Below are 15506 nucleotides of genomic sequence, written 5' to 3'. Positions count from 1 at the left end.
CCAATAAATGCGGGCTGAAAACCAGAGAGAGAAGGCAAATCGAATGCGAAAATAAACAATGAAAATTAGCAAAATTATGCAAAATAGATAAATGCGAGAAAGACAACCTGACCAGGTTGTGGTGGCTTGTAAAAAATCAGAAATCGCTAACCAAATAAATAGAAGGCGGGCCGCGAAATTCAGTTGGAGAAATTTCCACGTTTCGGCCATTTTTGATATACGCTGTTCGTTTCCTTTTTTTTGCTTTCTGGCTTCCGCCGTTTAGCAAAACTTTTTCATAATCTGGGGTTGTTTTTTTTTCGTCTGTAGGTGCCTCTCTTGCTCGGAACCCCGAGTTCACACCTTGGCTGGAAACCCTAGCGAAAAGTATCTAAAGTTTATAAATATTTATGTATCTAACTGGGGCGTGCCGTTTGCAGCAGCAGGGGCAAATTCAAATTGAGCGACACACAAAAAGTATTTTGGCAAATTTCGTACTGGCCCAGGCCACGCCCACAGCGTTGACTGCGCAGCACAGATACAAAAGTATCTCACAGATGCAAAAGTATCTCACACACACATTTGCAGCCCGGAGCAGCAGAGAGCGCGAGCGTCGACGTCTCTGCCAGCAGCAGAGGGGGGTGGGGGGTTGGCCAGGGGAGGGGGTGCCGGGGGTGCAGGGGCAACTACAACAATTGGCAATTGAACAGTACAACTCGTTCGGGCCGCGCAGTCTGCCTCTCGATGCCCAGATCTCCAGATCTCCTACCGCTCTCGACATCTATATTCCATATCCCATCCACATCGGAGGTAAGCCCCCGCCCCCCTCCGCCGTCGCCTACACTCATAGAAATTTTCCGGTAAAATCGCCCTAAAACGGGGGTCAATGGCGACTAGGCAACAAATCTAGGGCGAATCGCCATAAAAATAAAACCAAATAAAAGCAAAAAAATCTATTAATTTTTCGGTGGGTGGGGGGGTTTTGATATTTTCCTGGGAACTGGACTCAACACATACACACACACACACGAACATCGTTTCAGATAATTTATTTGTTGAATTGTTGCTATATCGGATGATGCCATTGGGGGCAGGAGGCAGCAGACTTGTATAACTGCCGGTTATAACTGAAAAATCATCTTTGTAATCGAATTAAGGAGTTATATATAAGGAGAAAAAACAACTTACTTGAGAAAAACATTTGGGGTCTCTACGAGGGTTCGAACCCACGGCCTCTCGAGTTGGAGTCTAACGCTCTAGCGCTGCACCACAGTCCCATCGCGCTAAGCAACGTACAAACACTGTACACATCTTACTTTCTTGCGGTCTAAGTTATTCGTACAAAAACTTGAATTTTTTGCTGGCTGGGATACTTAGGGCCGTTTCTTCGCATGCTTAGCATAAATTAGTCTTTAAATTCAGAATTTCCATATGTATTTAGGGTTTTAAAACTACTTTAAATTTAACATGCGAACGAAAAAACTTAATTAGTAATAAAAACTGTAATAAAAAAAAAAGTGTTGACTCACACAGGAATCGAACCCACGACATGTATTTTCAAACAGCAAAGCTGAAAGTGCGAGTGCTTAGACCGCTGGGCTACCCATTCTTACTCACTTGTCTTGACCTGTCAACTACACACACATGTAAATAACATGTTTTACATGTATGTATCCATTTATTGCGTCATAAAATTTCGCCCTAAAAAACAGGGCAAATTGGCCTTTTTGGAAAAACTAACCCTAAAAAATATTTTCCATGGCGATTTTTCGTATATTTAGGGCTAGCCACCCGTATAATAAGAAAATTTTTCGTAGCTTTAGGGCGACCGCGGTTTTAGGGCGACTTTTCTACTATTTAGGTAAAAATTTCTATGAGTGTATGGTGGACTTGTTTTGACCAGTCGGTCAACGGTGTGGCCATTTGCCTCACCTCCACAGCCAAAAACCCGAACCATCGATGGCCGCACATAAATTACTGGCAACGAGAGACCCCTCGAGATCCCCCCTCCCTGCGATTCCGACCTGTCCATCTTGGTTGCTTTTACCTGTCGGCCCACATAGATACAACTTCCAACTGGTGTGTGTGCGTGCGTGCGAGTGTGAGTCAACTGTGCATCTTTCAGGTTTTGCCGTCGCTGTTCGCATATTTCGCGGTGAGTTCGGTTTACAGAGAACATTCAAACAAGTTGAGATACTTAGCTTAAACTTTAAGAAAATCATTTTTAAAATATTATAATATATATTTATTTTTTCGGACAAATTAAATTAATCCTTTACAACCAGAGTAATTTATATTTATATTAAATATAACCTAAATATGTATTAAAATAACAATGACAATAAAAATAAAAACCAAAGTGAGATGTTTTTTTAACTTAATCAAAGAATCCTCGAATTAAAATCAACGACTAATAAATTATAAGCTTATTAGAACTTTGAATATTATTTTATTATTAAATTCGTTAGCACTTAAATTTAGTTTCAAGAAATTTTCTTACTAATTTTAAGATTTTAAATAAACCGTTCTATATTTTATTTATCTAATAATATATTCACCTTGATTTCGCCTTGCCCTGGAATTTCTCAGTATTTCTTAAATTAATATTCTTCAAATGAATTCCAACTAAAGGAAAGCATAACTACCCTCTTGAGAAGCTCCTAATATATTCCAATTGAATCATTAATTCATATAAACTAAAACTGAATGAATAAAAGCTAGTACCATACCATAAATAGGAATACATTTGCTTTTAATAAAACCTCTTCTCGAAATGATTAAACAATATAATTAAACAAACCAAAAATAATCCAGTAATGAACCATTAATTCCAGCATATTTCGGTTCACAAGGCAGCGTTATTTCATAGATTCTAATTAGCAGCCCAAAATAATAAATTTACCCAATCAATTTAAAGGATTTGCGAATCCATCTTGCAGATTCAAGATATTTACCTTTGCACACAACATGACCAGCACTAAGCCTTCACTTAGATAAGCAAAACATTCAATAAAATCCAATAAAACTAATAGATGGCCACTTGAGCTGGCACAAATCAATATACATATATTTTCCCAGTATTATCAGAAGCAGAAGACATGACTTGCTACTGCAAGTGGCCATATCGAAATGCAAATCGGAGGCCGAACAACTGTGGCCCATTAAACCTCAGACCACTGCGGGCCAAATTGGCGGCCCAATTGAAGTGCATTGGCAATTTTAAACCAATTAAAACAGCTGCTGTCAACGCTGCGGATGCGTAATGAAAAGAAAATATTAATAAATCATACGTGACCAATCAATTTCATGCCGTTCTGTTGGCGTTGCAAAAAAATGAGGAGTGCAACGGGGGAAATGGCAATCGGAAAATGGGTGAAGTGAAATGGGAAAATCGAGAGAGCCGGTCGCACGCACAGAATCAATATTTAATTTATAATTAACTTTACAACATGAAAAACAAGCTGGGGCAAACAGCAATGAGGAGGACTCCCGGGATCGGTTTGCTTTATCTTTTGCGCACACAAAAAAGGAAAAAAATAGAAGAAGGAGAAGGAGAAGCAGTTCCAGTTCCAGTTCCCAAGGTAATACAACACGTGGCGAGGGGCGACATGACATTTCGTCGGTGGGGATTTGTGGCGGCTTTAAACGCTCGCCACTATGGGCAATTAACGCGGCCGTACGCAAACAAAAGCCTGATCCTTTAGACAAACACTACCGCTCCCGTGCCCAAAAACGGTGAACAAGAAAGAGAGAGACGGGACCATGCCGGGCGAAAGAGACGAAACGAAATGTTCCAAGTAAGGGTAAGTTCTCCCTTTTCGAGCAGACACAAAAAAGGGGGCGGCTAAAAGGCAGAGAGACAACTTTTCGGGGTGCTAATTGAAAAACTCAATATTTGTCTAGTCTGTCTGCTCTCGGGGTGGCTCTGTACTTGCCCTTGCCCACCATCCACTGTTCACTCCATGGCGGTTACCACTGTGGCGGCCATTTTGTCCGGCGATCGGCTGGGAAAACTTGTTGGGAAAGGTGGCCGAAAGACATGGCTCCTCGGAAAAAGAGGAAAGAAATCAGTTAAGCAAACAGGAAATGCTCAGAGTACTGGACTGGAGAAAGGTAAAAGGCAAATGTCAAGGGCACTTTCCACCACTGAAAAGGCAGACAAGTAGATTGTATTTACAGACTGTTGAGCGTGGCTGAAATCGTTTCACACAGTTCAGTTTGTTAGGTTTTTATTCAGCTTTAAAGGATCTTTGAGTTTAAAGGGGATACGTTGTAAATAAATCGATCTATTGTTAGTATATTATTCAGAAAAAATTTAAAATGGGCAAATGATAAAAGTAAAACTTTACTTCAATTAAGTGAAGTAAACCTTAGTAAACTAATTTTATTTTAAATACAATTATACATACGAATTTTACTAAAATTCAGTTAACATTAAATTACATTTTTGAGATAAATTATATAAACTGCTATAATAATTTATTGACAACAATTCCTAATTGTTCTTGAATTTTACATAATTTAAATTGACATTGCAAGTCTTTAATTTAACCGCATTAAGCACCACAAATGTCTCCATCAACTGACACATCGAATTCAGCCGCAACTAGTTGGCACCGTTTCGTATATATGTGGGCTATATATCTGGGCTATATATCTGAACGATGTGGCCATAAACATCAACAGCGTTCTGCACCTTTTTTAATGGGCATTGCCATTATGCGCTCGCCTGCTTTTTATGGACTTGCTGCTGCACCGTAGACGTTGCGTCGACATTTTTTTCCCAGAAAAAAACACAATCGGTCCGTTTCCCATTCGAGGCATGTGCCCAAGCGGCTTCCCGATTCTGGATTCCCGATCCCCAACATCCCCCTTTTCCCCACCCTTTCGCACTCAGCACTTATTACAGATTTGATATACAGCCCAGGATGGAGGATTTGGAATGGGGGAAGCCCTACGACAACGGGGTTTCGGAATCGCAGGGCATTAAATGTTTGTATTATTGTTGGAAATAAACTCTGATTTTATATTGTCGAGGATTAATGATATTGTTTCCCCTAAATTTGTTAATTACTAGCAAACAAATTTGTGTATACAAACCATGCTTGAGTTTTTATGCATTTTCTATAGAATTTTTGAGTGATTGCAGCGGATGAACGAGTCTGGAGAATGTGGAAGCTGTAAGTTCCACCGGATGAACTCGAAAAAATGTGGGAAAATGTCAATAGAGCATAAGTAAATTACTTAATAAAATTTCTAAAAAATTGTAGGCTAAAAATAAATTTACAATTTTATTTTAATTATTTTTATATCTCTGCATAGTTTTATATAATACAAATTTTAATAGTGATACCTAAAATATGAAAATTCAAATTTAAAATATATATATATTTTTTGCCCAACATAAATCTCAAAATACAATCTAAACAGCACCTTTTCCCGCTCTTAATTGCTTTCCAATATCCAACCAATTAAGAATTTTTCCCCTTAGCATATGGAAAACCACAGCGGATCGACTCAGATGCAAACTCCGACAATCCCAGACCGAAGCATCAGCATTAGTTTAAAAACAATACTAAGTAAACAAACATTAGCATGCAAAACATCTGTTTAGTGGGGGGAAATCGAGCTGGAGAGTGGGTGGATCGCTGGCGGAGCGCCTGCATCCAATATATCAATTACATGTCGATGTCGAACATAATGCAACAAGCCAAGGCAAAGGCAAATGAATACCGGAAAACCCCAGTCCGCACTACACATGAAAAGAGCCTGAAACTGGAACTGCAACTCGCAGTCAGCCCGTCTGTCAGCCCAAGTCAATCAAAGTCGAATCACGTCCCTCTCATCGCTGAAAAGCTACAAATGCCTTATTGTCAAAACAACAATAACAGCGGCAGGAGCTACAATTAGTTTACCAAATTACATGAAAATATTTTTTAAATGCTCCACAAACATTTAACGCGTTGATTTGACACATGTCCGGGTCGCGAGTCTTTGGCCGGGAGTTTTGGTCTTTGGCTGTCACTATCTATCGGGAGATGGATGGATCGGATGGGGATGAATTGAGGGGGAGGTGAGTTCCCAAAGGCAAGTCCACAGTCCATTTGTGGCATGTCGTGGGCATCTGTGGATGCCACAGAGACGGAGATCGGATCTTCGGATCTTACATGATTTCGTCAGATGGCACATGGACGTGGTCCTTAGGGGGAAATGTAGAGGGGGGTTTATTAGCCCCTTACAGAATCTTTTTATAACTAAAATCGTAGTTAAAAAAAAAATTAGTGGACATTCAATTTAAAAAAATAGTATTTTTTAATTTTAGGTCAACATATTTTTTACCAATCCACAAGGGTGTAATATCAAAATAATTTAATTTTATTAGAAGGTTTTGATTAATCTGTTTTGAGTAAAAGTATACAAATTCACAAAATAAAAGTTTTTTTATAATTTGAATTTAACTTACAAACGACTCTCTTTGATTAATAATTTCTTTTACACTGTAGTGCACTGCACTTTAAAATCGTTGAAAATACTAATTGACCCCCAATACATAATTGGCCATCAAGCATAAGAAGTTATGGGACTACAAAACCCCCTTCCCCGCCCCTGACCACTTTGCAGCCGTCCCCTTTCCGCCGATGACTTTTACTAGGTGCAGTGTGTTTTATTTCAAATTCACACGAATGGAAGTCCCGGATCCGTTGCTCCGATCTCTGCACTCGCCCGTTTTGTATACACAAAATGGACCAAATAGAACCGAGAAACCATGGGGAGTATATCTCGTAAATTAACGGCGTTCCATTCCGCTGGTAATTTCTCTATTTTACTTGTTTTTTTCACTCACTGCTCGTTTTCGTTTTGGCCATTGTTGGCACAGCCATAAAATAAAGTTTCAAGAAGCGTATAAAATTTATAGCGATTCGTTTTGGAGAAAATCTGACAGCGAACACCTTACACTCACTCCAACCCCACCCCCCATTTCGAATTCTATCCCTAAGCGATCTATTTTGATTGACAGGACTGCCGGGGCGTCGATCTGTTGTTGGTGTTTCCACAGTGGATGCTGCTACTGTGTCGGTATCGCTCCTAATGCATAATGCAATTCGCATTGCAATGCAATTTCACAGGCAATTGCAGGCAACACTGCACAATAACCTAAGCAGCTCAGCCGGAGAACGATCCTCGCCCTTACTCACGCACGATTAGGCCCCTGGGATAATGGTTACAGTTGCCCGATTTCTGTGCACCGAGAGAAATTATCCTTAAAGATGGGTTTTTTTTAACCTTGGGGGAGTATATCTTTAATAACAATTTTATTTAAATTTCTGTATATAATATAGATTAAAATACATTTTGTTTAAAACTAAAATACCTGTGCACGGTGAGAAATTATGACTATGGGGTTATTTATAACCTTGGGGGAGTCGATCTTTAATAACAAATTTATTAAGAATTTGATAAATAATATAGATTGAAATACAACTTGTTTAAAATTAAGATTAAAGTAAACAACGTTTCTAAATAATATATAATTTGATACCTATTTTTTTCCACCTGTAAGAATTCCCTATTAAAATAATATAAACCTTGTTAAATTAATATAATTTTATTTTTTTCTTTACCTCTACCTAATTTTTAAACTTATTTTTTAAATCAAACCATTTTTTCCCAGTGCTTATCTCTATAAAGAACGCAGGTTTCAGGGGCGCTACGGCCCCGATATTTAAGGTGCTTACATGGGTTGCTCCTTTTTTCCATTATTCGCCTCTCCCGTTTGGCCGGGATTCCACGAAAGACATTTGTGCAACAATTTGGTTTGGTGGTGAGCTTATCCTCTCTGGGCCTCTGGCTAGCAAAAATTTTTAGCGGATTCCCACTCGAGCCCGGTGGTCTGTCTTCCACCCAGTCCACCAGTTCTTTGATATTCGAGGCTTAAACAACTTGCAACCCCTTTCGCAGTTCGAACAGAGCGAACTTTAGCATAACAATGGCGTTGAGACTTCTTCGTCTCCTTTGAGAAGAAGGGGGGTTTATGGAAATTAGCCCGGTACACAATGCCTGCAGCCAGGAAGGGAAGAACTAGGGGGAGTGTGCTAGTCTGCTGATACGAAGGACAGGATAACCACAGCACAGCCCCGGACGGACAAAGGCCGGAGAGTCAGAGCCGGAGACAGAGCCACAAGGATGCGTCGGTAGAAAATTAATTCATTTATATGCAGAAAATTCAATGTTACAATGTTATCAATTTTGGCCCAGCGGCAATTCAGTTGCCGAGCTGTGGGCCAAAAGGGTGGGCTTAAAGGTGTGTGGAAAGACGCTTTTGTGGGGAAAGAGGCGGTTGTTCGGTCGACATTTTAATTGATTGTGGGTAGGATTGACTCCCAGCATACGCTTGCAGATCCCAGATTAGAATCCTCAAAAGCAAACTGTTTATTTGCCCTGCCGTTGAGGATTAGTTTGGAAACCCTAATGCGATGCACCAAATTAAAATCGGTAATAGACGGAAAACCGATCTTATGTTCCGCCACACCCACTTCCCATTCTCGAGGAGCGCAACCAAAGAAAGACCCAAAACAAGTATACCCGAATGACCCATTCAAATCCGATATGACCCGCCGATATCCAAGAACGGTCATTTCCGACCGGAATAAGTGTTAAGTCCAACGCGACAAATAATTTCCATGCAATTTCAAGTGCATATTCAAATTACACCCGATATATATTTTACGAACTCTTGCCTTCGATTGGACATCGCAGCCCGAAGGGAGCCCGAGCCCGTTAATGAAATGCGACACGTATTTCCCCTGACCCAAAACGGGATATATTATAGGGTTCTGTAGATGTGGATGTGGATACGGATGACTTTGCCCGTGCCGTCCGTCCGTCTGTCCGCTGTGTAATAAATATGAGACTCATTAAGAAAACCATAAATAAATGCAGCGTCAGTGCATGACCAACAATTAAGTGCGAGGAGCAGGCCCGAGATCATCCAATCTGGTCTCGAGCTCGAGCGATAAAAGAAGCGACCAGGGGCAGCTCGAGTACAGTGGTTTTGGGTTAGAGAAAATATAGAAATTACCTAACTTTATTTTATTCTGGTAATATTTAGTGACAAGTTTTTCTTTAAATTCCTTTATAACTTAAGGTTTTAAATTAATCTTCCAGTCCTCTTATTAAATTGAGACCTTAACCATACCTTACTGCATATTAATTAATTAGTAGCCTATTAATAGCAAGAAATATTATTATTATGGTTAAATTAAATATTAGTTGGTTGACTTCCCTTTTTTTATTTTTTCCATTAAGAATTTTTATTCATTATAATGAATAATAAATAAACCCTGAACCATAAATATTAATTTGTTGTAATACATGTTTTTTATGGAGGATTTATAATATACCCAGGTCATTCAGTGACTAATATTATGCATTGTATTAGGAAATCTAAACAAAAATTTTTAGTCTAATGGATATGCAAATATAAGAAACTTTATAGTAAAAACATGACAATAAATAACATTATTAAATTATGATTGTTGTTAAATTGCTCATTCTTACATACAAAAGTTCAATATAATTTAGTAATATCCTAGTCTTTCATATCCTTAACCACTGTTCTTAACACCCAGACAATGTTAGGGCCTTGGTCTTGGGACGATCGGGCTGCAGAAGATGTAACATGAGCAAATAGTTTGATGAGGGCTAGGGCATGACGTCCACAAAAGTGTCGCCCGGCAGTCTGGCCCGACTTGGGCTGGGTTTTCGATTCGAAATTGGAAATGGAATTGGGTCTTGGTCTTGGTTTTGGTCTGGTGGCCACTTGAGGCAGCCCGGCGACAAATTTTGTGTGAAAGATCGAGTGCGTGTGTGTTTGCCCAAAAATAGCATGACACTTGAATTCGAATCGGTCTCTAAGTCCGGACTGGGACAGGTTTTATTGTATAATTTACTGTATGCAGATGGGGGCAGTGGTAGAAGGCAGTAGCCCTGCACCGCTTTTTGGGAATGCCCGTTCCGTTTTGAAATTCCATTGAATTTCCAGAGAAAGACCAAAAGACTGTTTGGCTTGTGAACTCCGGCACCTGTGTGCCGATAGACACGATATATACCAAAGATACATACATATATGTGTGGGAGTCTATTATAAATTGTGGCCTCCGGCTTGTTATGGATAAAAAACAATCAGGATATATACACACGAGAACGGCAGGCAGGAACCGAAACCGAAACTCACTCCTGATTTCTTCTTTGATTTAACATTTGCCAGAAATCCCAGATGGAATCCATATCTGTTTTTTGGTCTTGGCCTTCGGTTGGCTCCAATCTCCCTCCAATCGATTGCACAATTTTTCGCATTGTCGCCCTTTTTGGCCAAGCAACCGGCGGCTACTTGGCCGCGCCCATTTCGTGTCCGAGCTGCGCCCACGGCTTGCATGCGAAATGCGAAATTGCGAAATATGAAATGATGTGCGACACACATCGCCATCCCCCACATCCGTTCGAAATCCCTCCGGATCCCGCCCCGGCAATATTTACTCTGAAAATATTATTCGCGCATATGGACTTGAGGACGTAATCCATAATTGGTTTGACCGTTTGCCATTTCACTCAATAAGTGGAAAATATTCCAAGGATTGTGCCGCAAACAAATTCGATTAATCATACAGAGAGAGAGAGAGGAATTGGATTTTATTGGGTGATGGAAAGTCGATTGAGATTGGCGCATGCATATTTAATAAATTCATGGGTGACTTCATACAAATTATCGAGGAAATTAAATTTAAAAGTGGTAATATTGAGCGATTCTACCGTATCTTATATTTATATTTTATTTTGAAAAAAGAGAAATAACTGCAAAATAAACGAAGTCAACCAGAATACTAAAGCATGTGATGGTATTTTTAAAAAATTTTCGTTTTTGGAAATCTTTAAAAATTTTGAATTACAAAAAACAATTTTTTTCTTTTAAATCCTGATCCTTGTGTTTACTTACTTACCGAAAGGAATTTGTAAAAAAGTTTCAAGTAAATAAAAAAGACAGTTCGCAATTGCTAAGACATTAATCAATAATGTATCATAAATTATCCTAATCGAGTTACAACATGCCCGGCTAAATGCCAACCATCCATATTATTGATGGAGCCCAACTAACCGCAAGTCGAAGCCCTAAATCACTTGGTCTAATGCTCTTCAAATTAGTCTGCCATTTGTCAGATCACTTCCACTTCCACATCCATAGATACGCAACCCCCCTTGGAATATGAATCATTCCGCCTAATGAATGTGTCTGTCACATGCTGTCAACACGTTGCTAAGGCAAAGGCCCCCCAATCCACCGATCCACCGACAGCGATCCATATAGATGGCCCCCTCTCATAAGTCGCGGCCCTTACTCCCGAATATGAAATGGAGCAGGCACAAGGAGGCCTCCAAAACGCTGGGCTATATTTAATACAGAGTGACATTAATGTCAGGCACAATTAGTCGGGGAGGAAAACGGCCGACGGAAAAGCGAAAAGGAAGAAAAACAAGGCGTTTTGGAAAAAGAAACAATCAAAAAACGATAAACGAGGCAACCAGAAATAATTTGACAGCCATTCGGGCAGCCCTGAAAAATTGAGATATATGCTGGGGATGAGGCTGATCATCCGATGATGATCATTTTGTTATTGCAGCTTTCGATCCATTCGATTTGATTCATTTTTTTCAGTTTCCTTCTTTTTTTATTGGTACGTGTGTGAACCCAATGAACTACGAAATTCGCCCTGGCCGTGGCCTTTTGTCTGGCTTTTGTTGCCAATTCGTAAACAAACAATTACACAACAAAGCATCGGCAAATGGGCCACCAAAAAAGAGATACTCCATCCACGTCGCATTAGACACCTTCCCGAAGAATGGGAATATATAGATCGCACACAATGGGATGTCAGAACTCGAGCACGGTGGCATTGGCATCCCCACACATGGCCCTATACCGACTATACCATCTATATCCTATCCATGCCCTCAATTGTTCGACCAACTTTAATCCCGGCCTGCGGCTTCAGACATCTCAATACGCCGTTACAGTTGCGATTGCGAATTTGGGATGCGCTCGATGCGATCGCCGATCTCTTTGTAGTCGTAATCCCGATCCCGCCTGGGGGACTTTCGATTCCGAGATCCCTGCCAATTTATAAAAAACAGCCTCAGCGCCCCTGGCTCGCAAAATTGTTCTTTTCGCTATCTTATTGCTGTGTTGACGCTTTTCTCACACAGTTCGACGGGCGCGTGGTATATGTGTATAAAGCGAATCAGATAAAAGATATAGTTGAGCGTGTTTATATCGAGCGAAGAGCAGAGTAGCTACGATTTTACAGTGGGTGGTATAATAAGCGTTTTTCTTAATAAAGAATTATGATTTAATAACTGTAACAAAATACAATCAGTTCGTATTAACCCTGCTTAAAATAATCATTTCAAAATTATTGTAATGTAAAATGATTTAAATTTCATGGTAAAGCCATTAATAATGAGGTATTCAGACATTTTTAAAGAGTATGTATTCTAATATTTCTTATGGTAGTTTTATGATTTTATTTTAACTATTTAAAGAAGTATATCTTCTTTAATAAATAAATATAAAATAGAATCACTTTTGATGCCTCAAACTTAAGTACTTCTATTTCTTATAGAAATACGTACATATATGGTTTCATTTTATTATTAACCAATAAAACTGTTGAATATTTGGAGTAATTGCATTACTAGGATCCCCATTTATATTTGCCATAAAGTCTCACACCCACTGTGCCTTCGGTGGGGCACTCGCCACTGAGCGGCAGCAGCAGGCTCCACTGTGCTGCCACAGTGGCAACCACATAAACGGGCACCGGCGGCGTCTGCCGTTGGGGGCGGCAAAGATCAAAGACTAGCGAGCGGTGCCTGCAAAACGGTTAAATCTTTTGAAATGTGCGCACTTTTTGACACCCAATTTGTTTAGAAGTGTGCGCACCAGCTGGGCGAAAGGGGGGCTAGGGGGAGCTATAAAGGGGGAGGCCTTCTTAAGCAGTCCATAAAATCGCAGCTACACTGGGAAAATGCATTGCAATATAGGTTTTTTAATCATAATAAATAAATCTAAGCTAAGGATTTAGACGGAGTATTTTAGGAAAAAACCTTTCCATATGTGTTATAATATTTTGTATACCATATTAATACTATTTTTTTCGAAAGGACTAGCTATTTTTCTCCCTGTAGAGAGTGAATATTTTTGTGATGAAGAGAAAATGAGAGGCAGCACATCAGTGGGCAACTTTTTCTGCGAATTTCATTAATAAAACTGTCGAAAGTGTTGGGCATCAAGTGCTCTGCCCCCTCGACAGGTAAAAACGGAACAATCAAACGAAAACTTTTGATTTGGCATTTTTGTTTTTAATAAAAATTCAAAAGATTTACAGCACTTCCAGGCAAGTAATTCCACTTAAAATACTGTTAGAGCAGAAGAACCGAGGGAAGAAGTGCCCGTGGGCACTACGTCTTCATTCATAAAAACGCTTAATTAAGAATTTTTCCAAATAAAAATGGAAGGCTTTGGGGAAATGGGATAATAATAAGTTTATTGATTTGGGAAATGCCACAAGCCGGATGTTTATCGACTACACTACGCACAACATCATGATCATCATCATCATCATCGGAGTTATAGAAGGGAACTGATCGCAAAGCAACGTGTGAAACGTGAAGGGATTATCGGGGTTTTGGAAACCGGAAGATAACCGATTGCCATTTCGCAGTTTTTCCCCTCGCTTTTAACGGCAATTTTCCCAGGACCAAAAATACCAAAATCCTGGCTAGCAAGTTGGTAAGTCAATCCACCGATTAGCAAGTTACGGAATTTCCCATTGGTCATTCTATGCCAAAGTCAAAACATGCGGCCTGTGTTCGCGCATTAAGTTGGGAAAATCACCAAAGACACGGAGGCTGGATTTATTTGGACAAAATGACTTTGCAAATGAGATTCGGTGGCTGCAGCCTGACCACCGAAGATGTCAATATTATCATGGGTATCACGGGGATTGGGATTCTGGCCTATGCAAACAGCAGCCTTTTGGCCAAGACCAAGACCAACGAAGGCTACCTGCTGTGACAAGGGCCTTGTAGGTGTTTCGAAGGTGTGCATAGTTTCTGTTAATTTCCAACACCTCCGACACTCGAGTTTCGCCCAGCTCGCAACGTGACCCATGGCCCCGGGTCGGGATTTGTGCTCGGATTTGTCCACTGGGCCAACGGGCCAACCTGCCAAGTGCCTCATGTAGCCATAATCGATGTGATTAGGCCGTGATGTCTACGGAACGATCGGGACCTAACCCTTGGCCCCCACGGACGAGTAATCAATAAATCCCAACTCGGTGACGTATTTGGACAGCCACTGACAGCCAAGCAGGCCCAAAAGAAACAACCAAAAAGAAGTCAAGAAATATCTAAACTGACGGAAAAATACTCTTCTTACTTCAATTTATATATTTGGAATTTATAACTATAATACGGTTTTTGCTAATTTAAAACAATCTTATTTAAAAATTGAAAGAAATATGTATTTAAATTTTAACGAAATCTCAAACATTTTTCTAACACCTACCAATTAAATAGAATAGAAATATTTTATAGGCCTGTGAAACAATAAATACATTTCCTAATACTTAAAATTATTTCAGACTCAAAAAATATATTATAAAACATTTTCTACATTTTTATACCCGTTACTCGTAGAGTAAAAGGGTATATTGTATTCGTGCAAAAGTATGTAACAGGGAGAAGGAAGCGTTTCCGACCCCATAAAGTATATATATTCTTGATCAGGATCACTAGCCGAGTCGATCTAGCCATGTCCGTCTGTCCGTCTGTCTGTCCGTCTGTCCGTCTGTCCGTCTGTATGAACGCTGAGATCTCAGAAACTACAAAAGCTAGAAGATTGGCATTTTGCATGCAGATTTTAGGAGTTCCTACGCAGCGCAAGTTTGTTTCAAAATGGTGCCACGCCCCCTCTAACGCCCACAATCGCTTATATACGATTTTAAAAACTTTAATATTTTGGAAAAGTAAAAATGCAGTTTTATTGTGTTTATCAATACCTATCGAAATGTAGAAGAAATTTTTTAAATCGGACCATTCGTTAAAAAGTTATGCGTTTTCAATCTATATCTCCATCTCCCTCGCACTCCCTTTACCTGAGTAACGGGTATCTGATAGTCGGGGCACCCGACTATAACGTTCTCTCTTGTTTAAATTTAGGGAATTACTTTCACTTACTTACAAATCTGAGAACTAGTGAGAAAAAATCCGTATTAATTATATTATTGTCTAAAAAAAATAGTTTAAGAAAATAAATAAAATAAAACAATTTTGTTTTAATTCTTCAAAATTCTTTTCTTTTTTAATTTTTCTTTTTTAAAAACCTAAAGCTCTAAATTTATTATGTGTTAATTACATATTATACATTTCAATTTCCACTTCTATGATAAGCTCAATATACCCCGTTTATCCCA

General features: G+C 39.5%; 1 long non-coding RNA gene across 1 annotated transcript; it reads right to left on the bottom strand.

The window, feature by feature from the left end:
• Positions 1 to 1013: 1013 nt before the first annotated feature.
• Positions 1014 to 1802, bottom strand: LOC138913175 (uncharacterized). The gene is made up of 2 exons (XR_011418827.1): positions 1168 to 1802; positions 1014 to 1106 (listed from the first exon to the last, which is right to left on the bottom strand). It is a non-coding gene; the product is annotated as an uncharacterized lncRNA (long non-coding RNA).
• Positions 1803 to 15506: the final 13704 nt, after the last annotated feature.

The sequence above is a fragment of the Drosophila takahashii genome, chromosome 3L, assembly GCF_030179915.1.
Source record: "Drosophila takahashii strain IR98-3 E-12201 chromosome 3L, DtakHiC1v2, whole genome shotgun sequence".
Lineage (NCBI taxonomy): Eukaryota > Metazoa > Arthropoda > Insecta > Diptera > Drosophilidae > Drosophila > Drosophila takahashii.
This window is presented reverse-complemented; position numbering and strand designations above follow the sequence as displayed.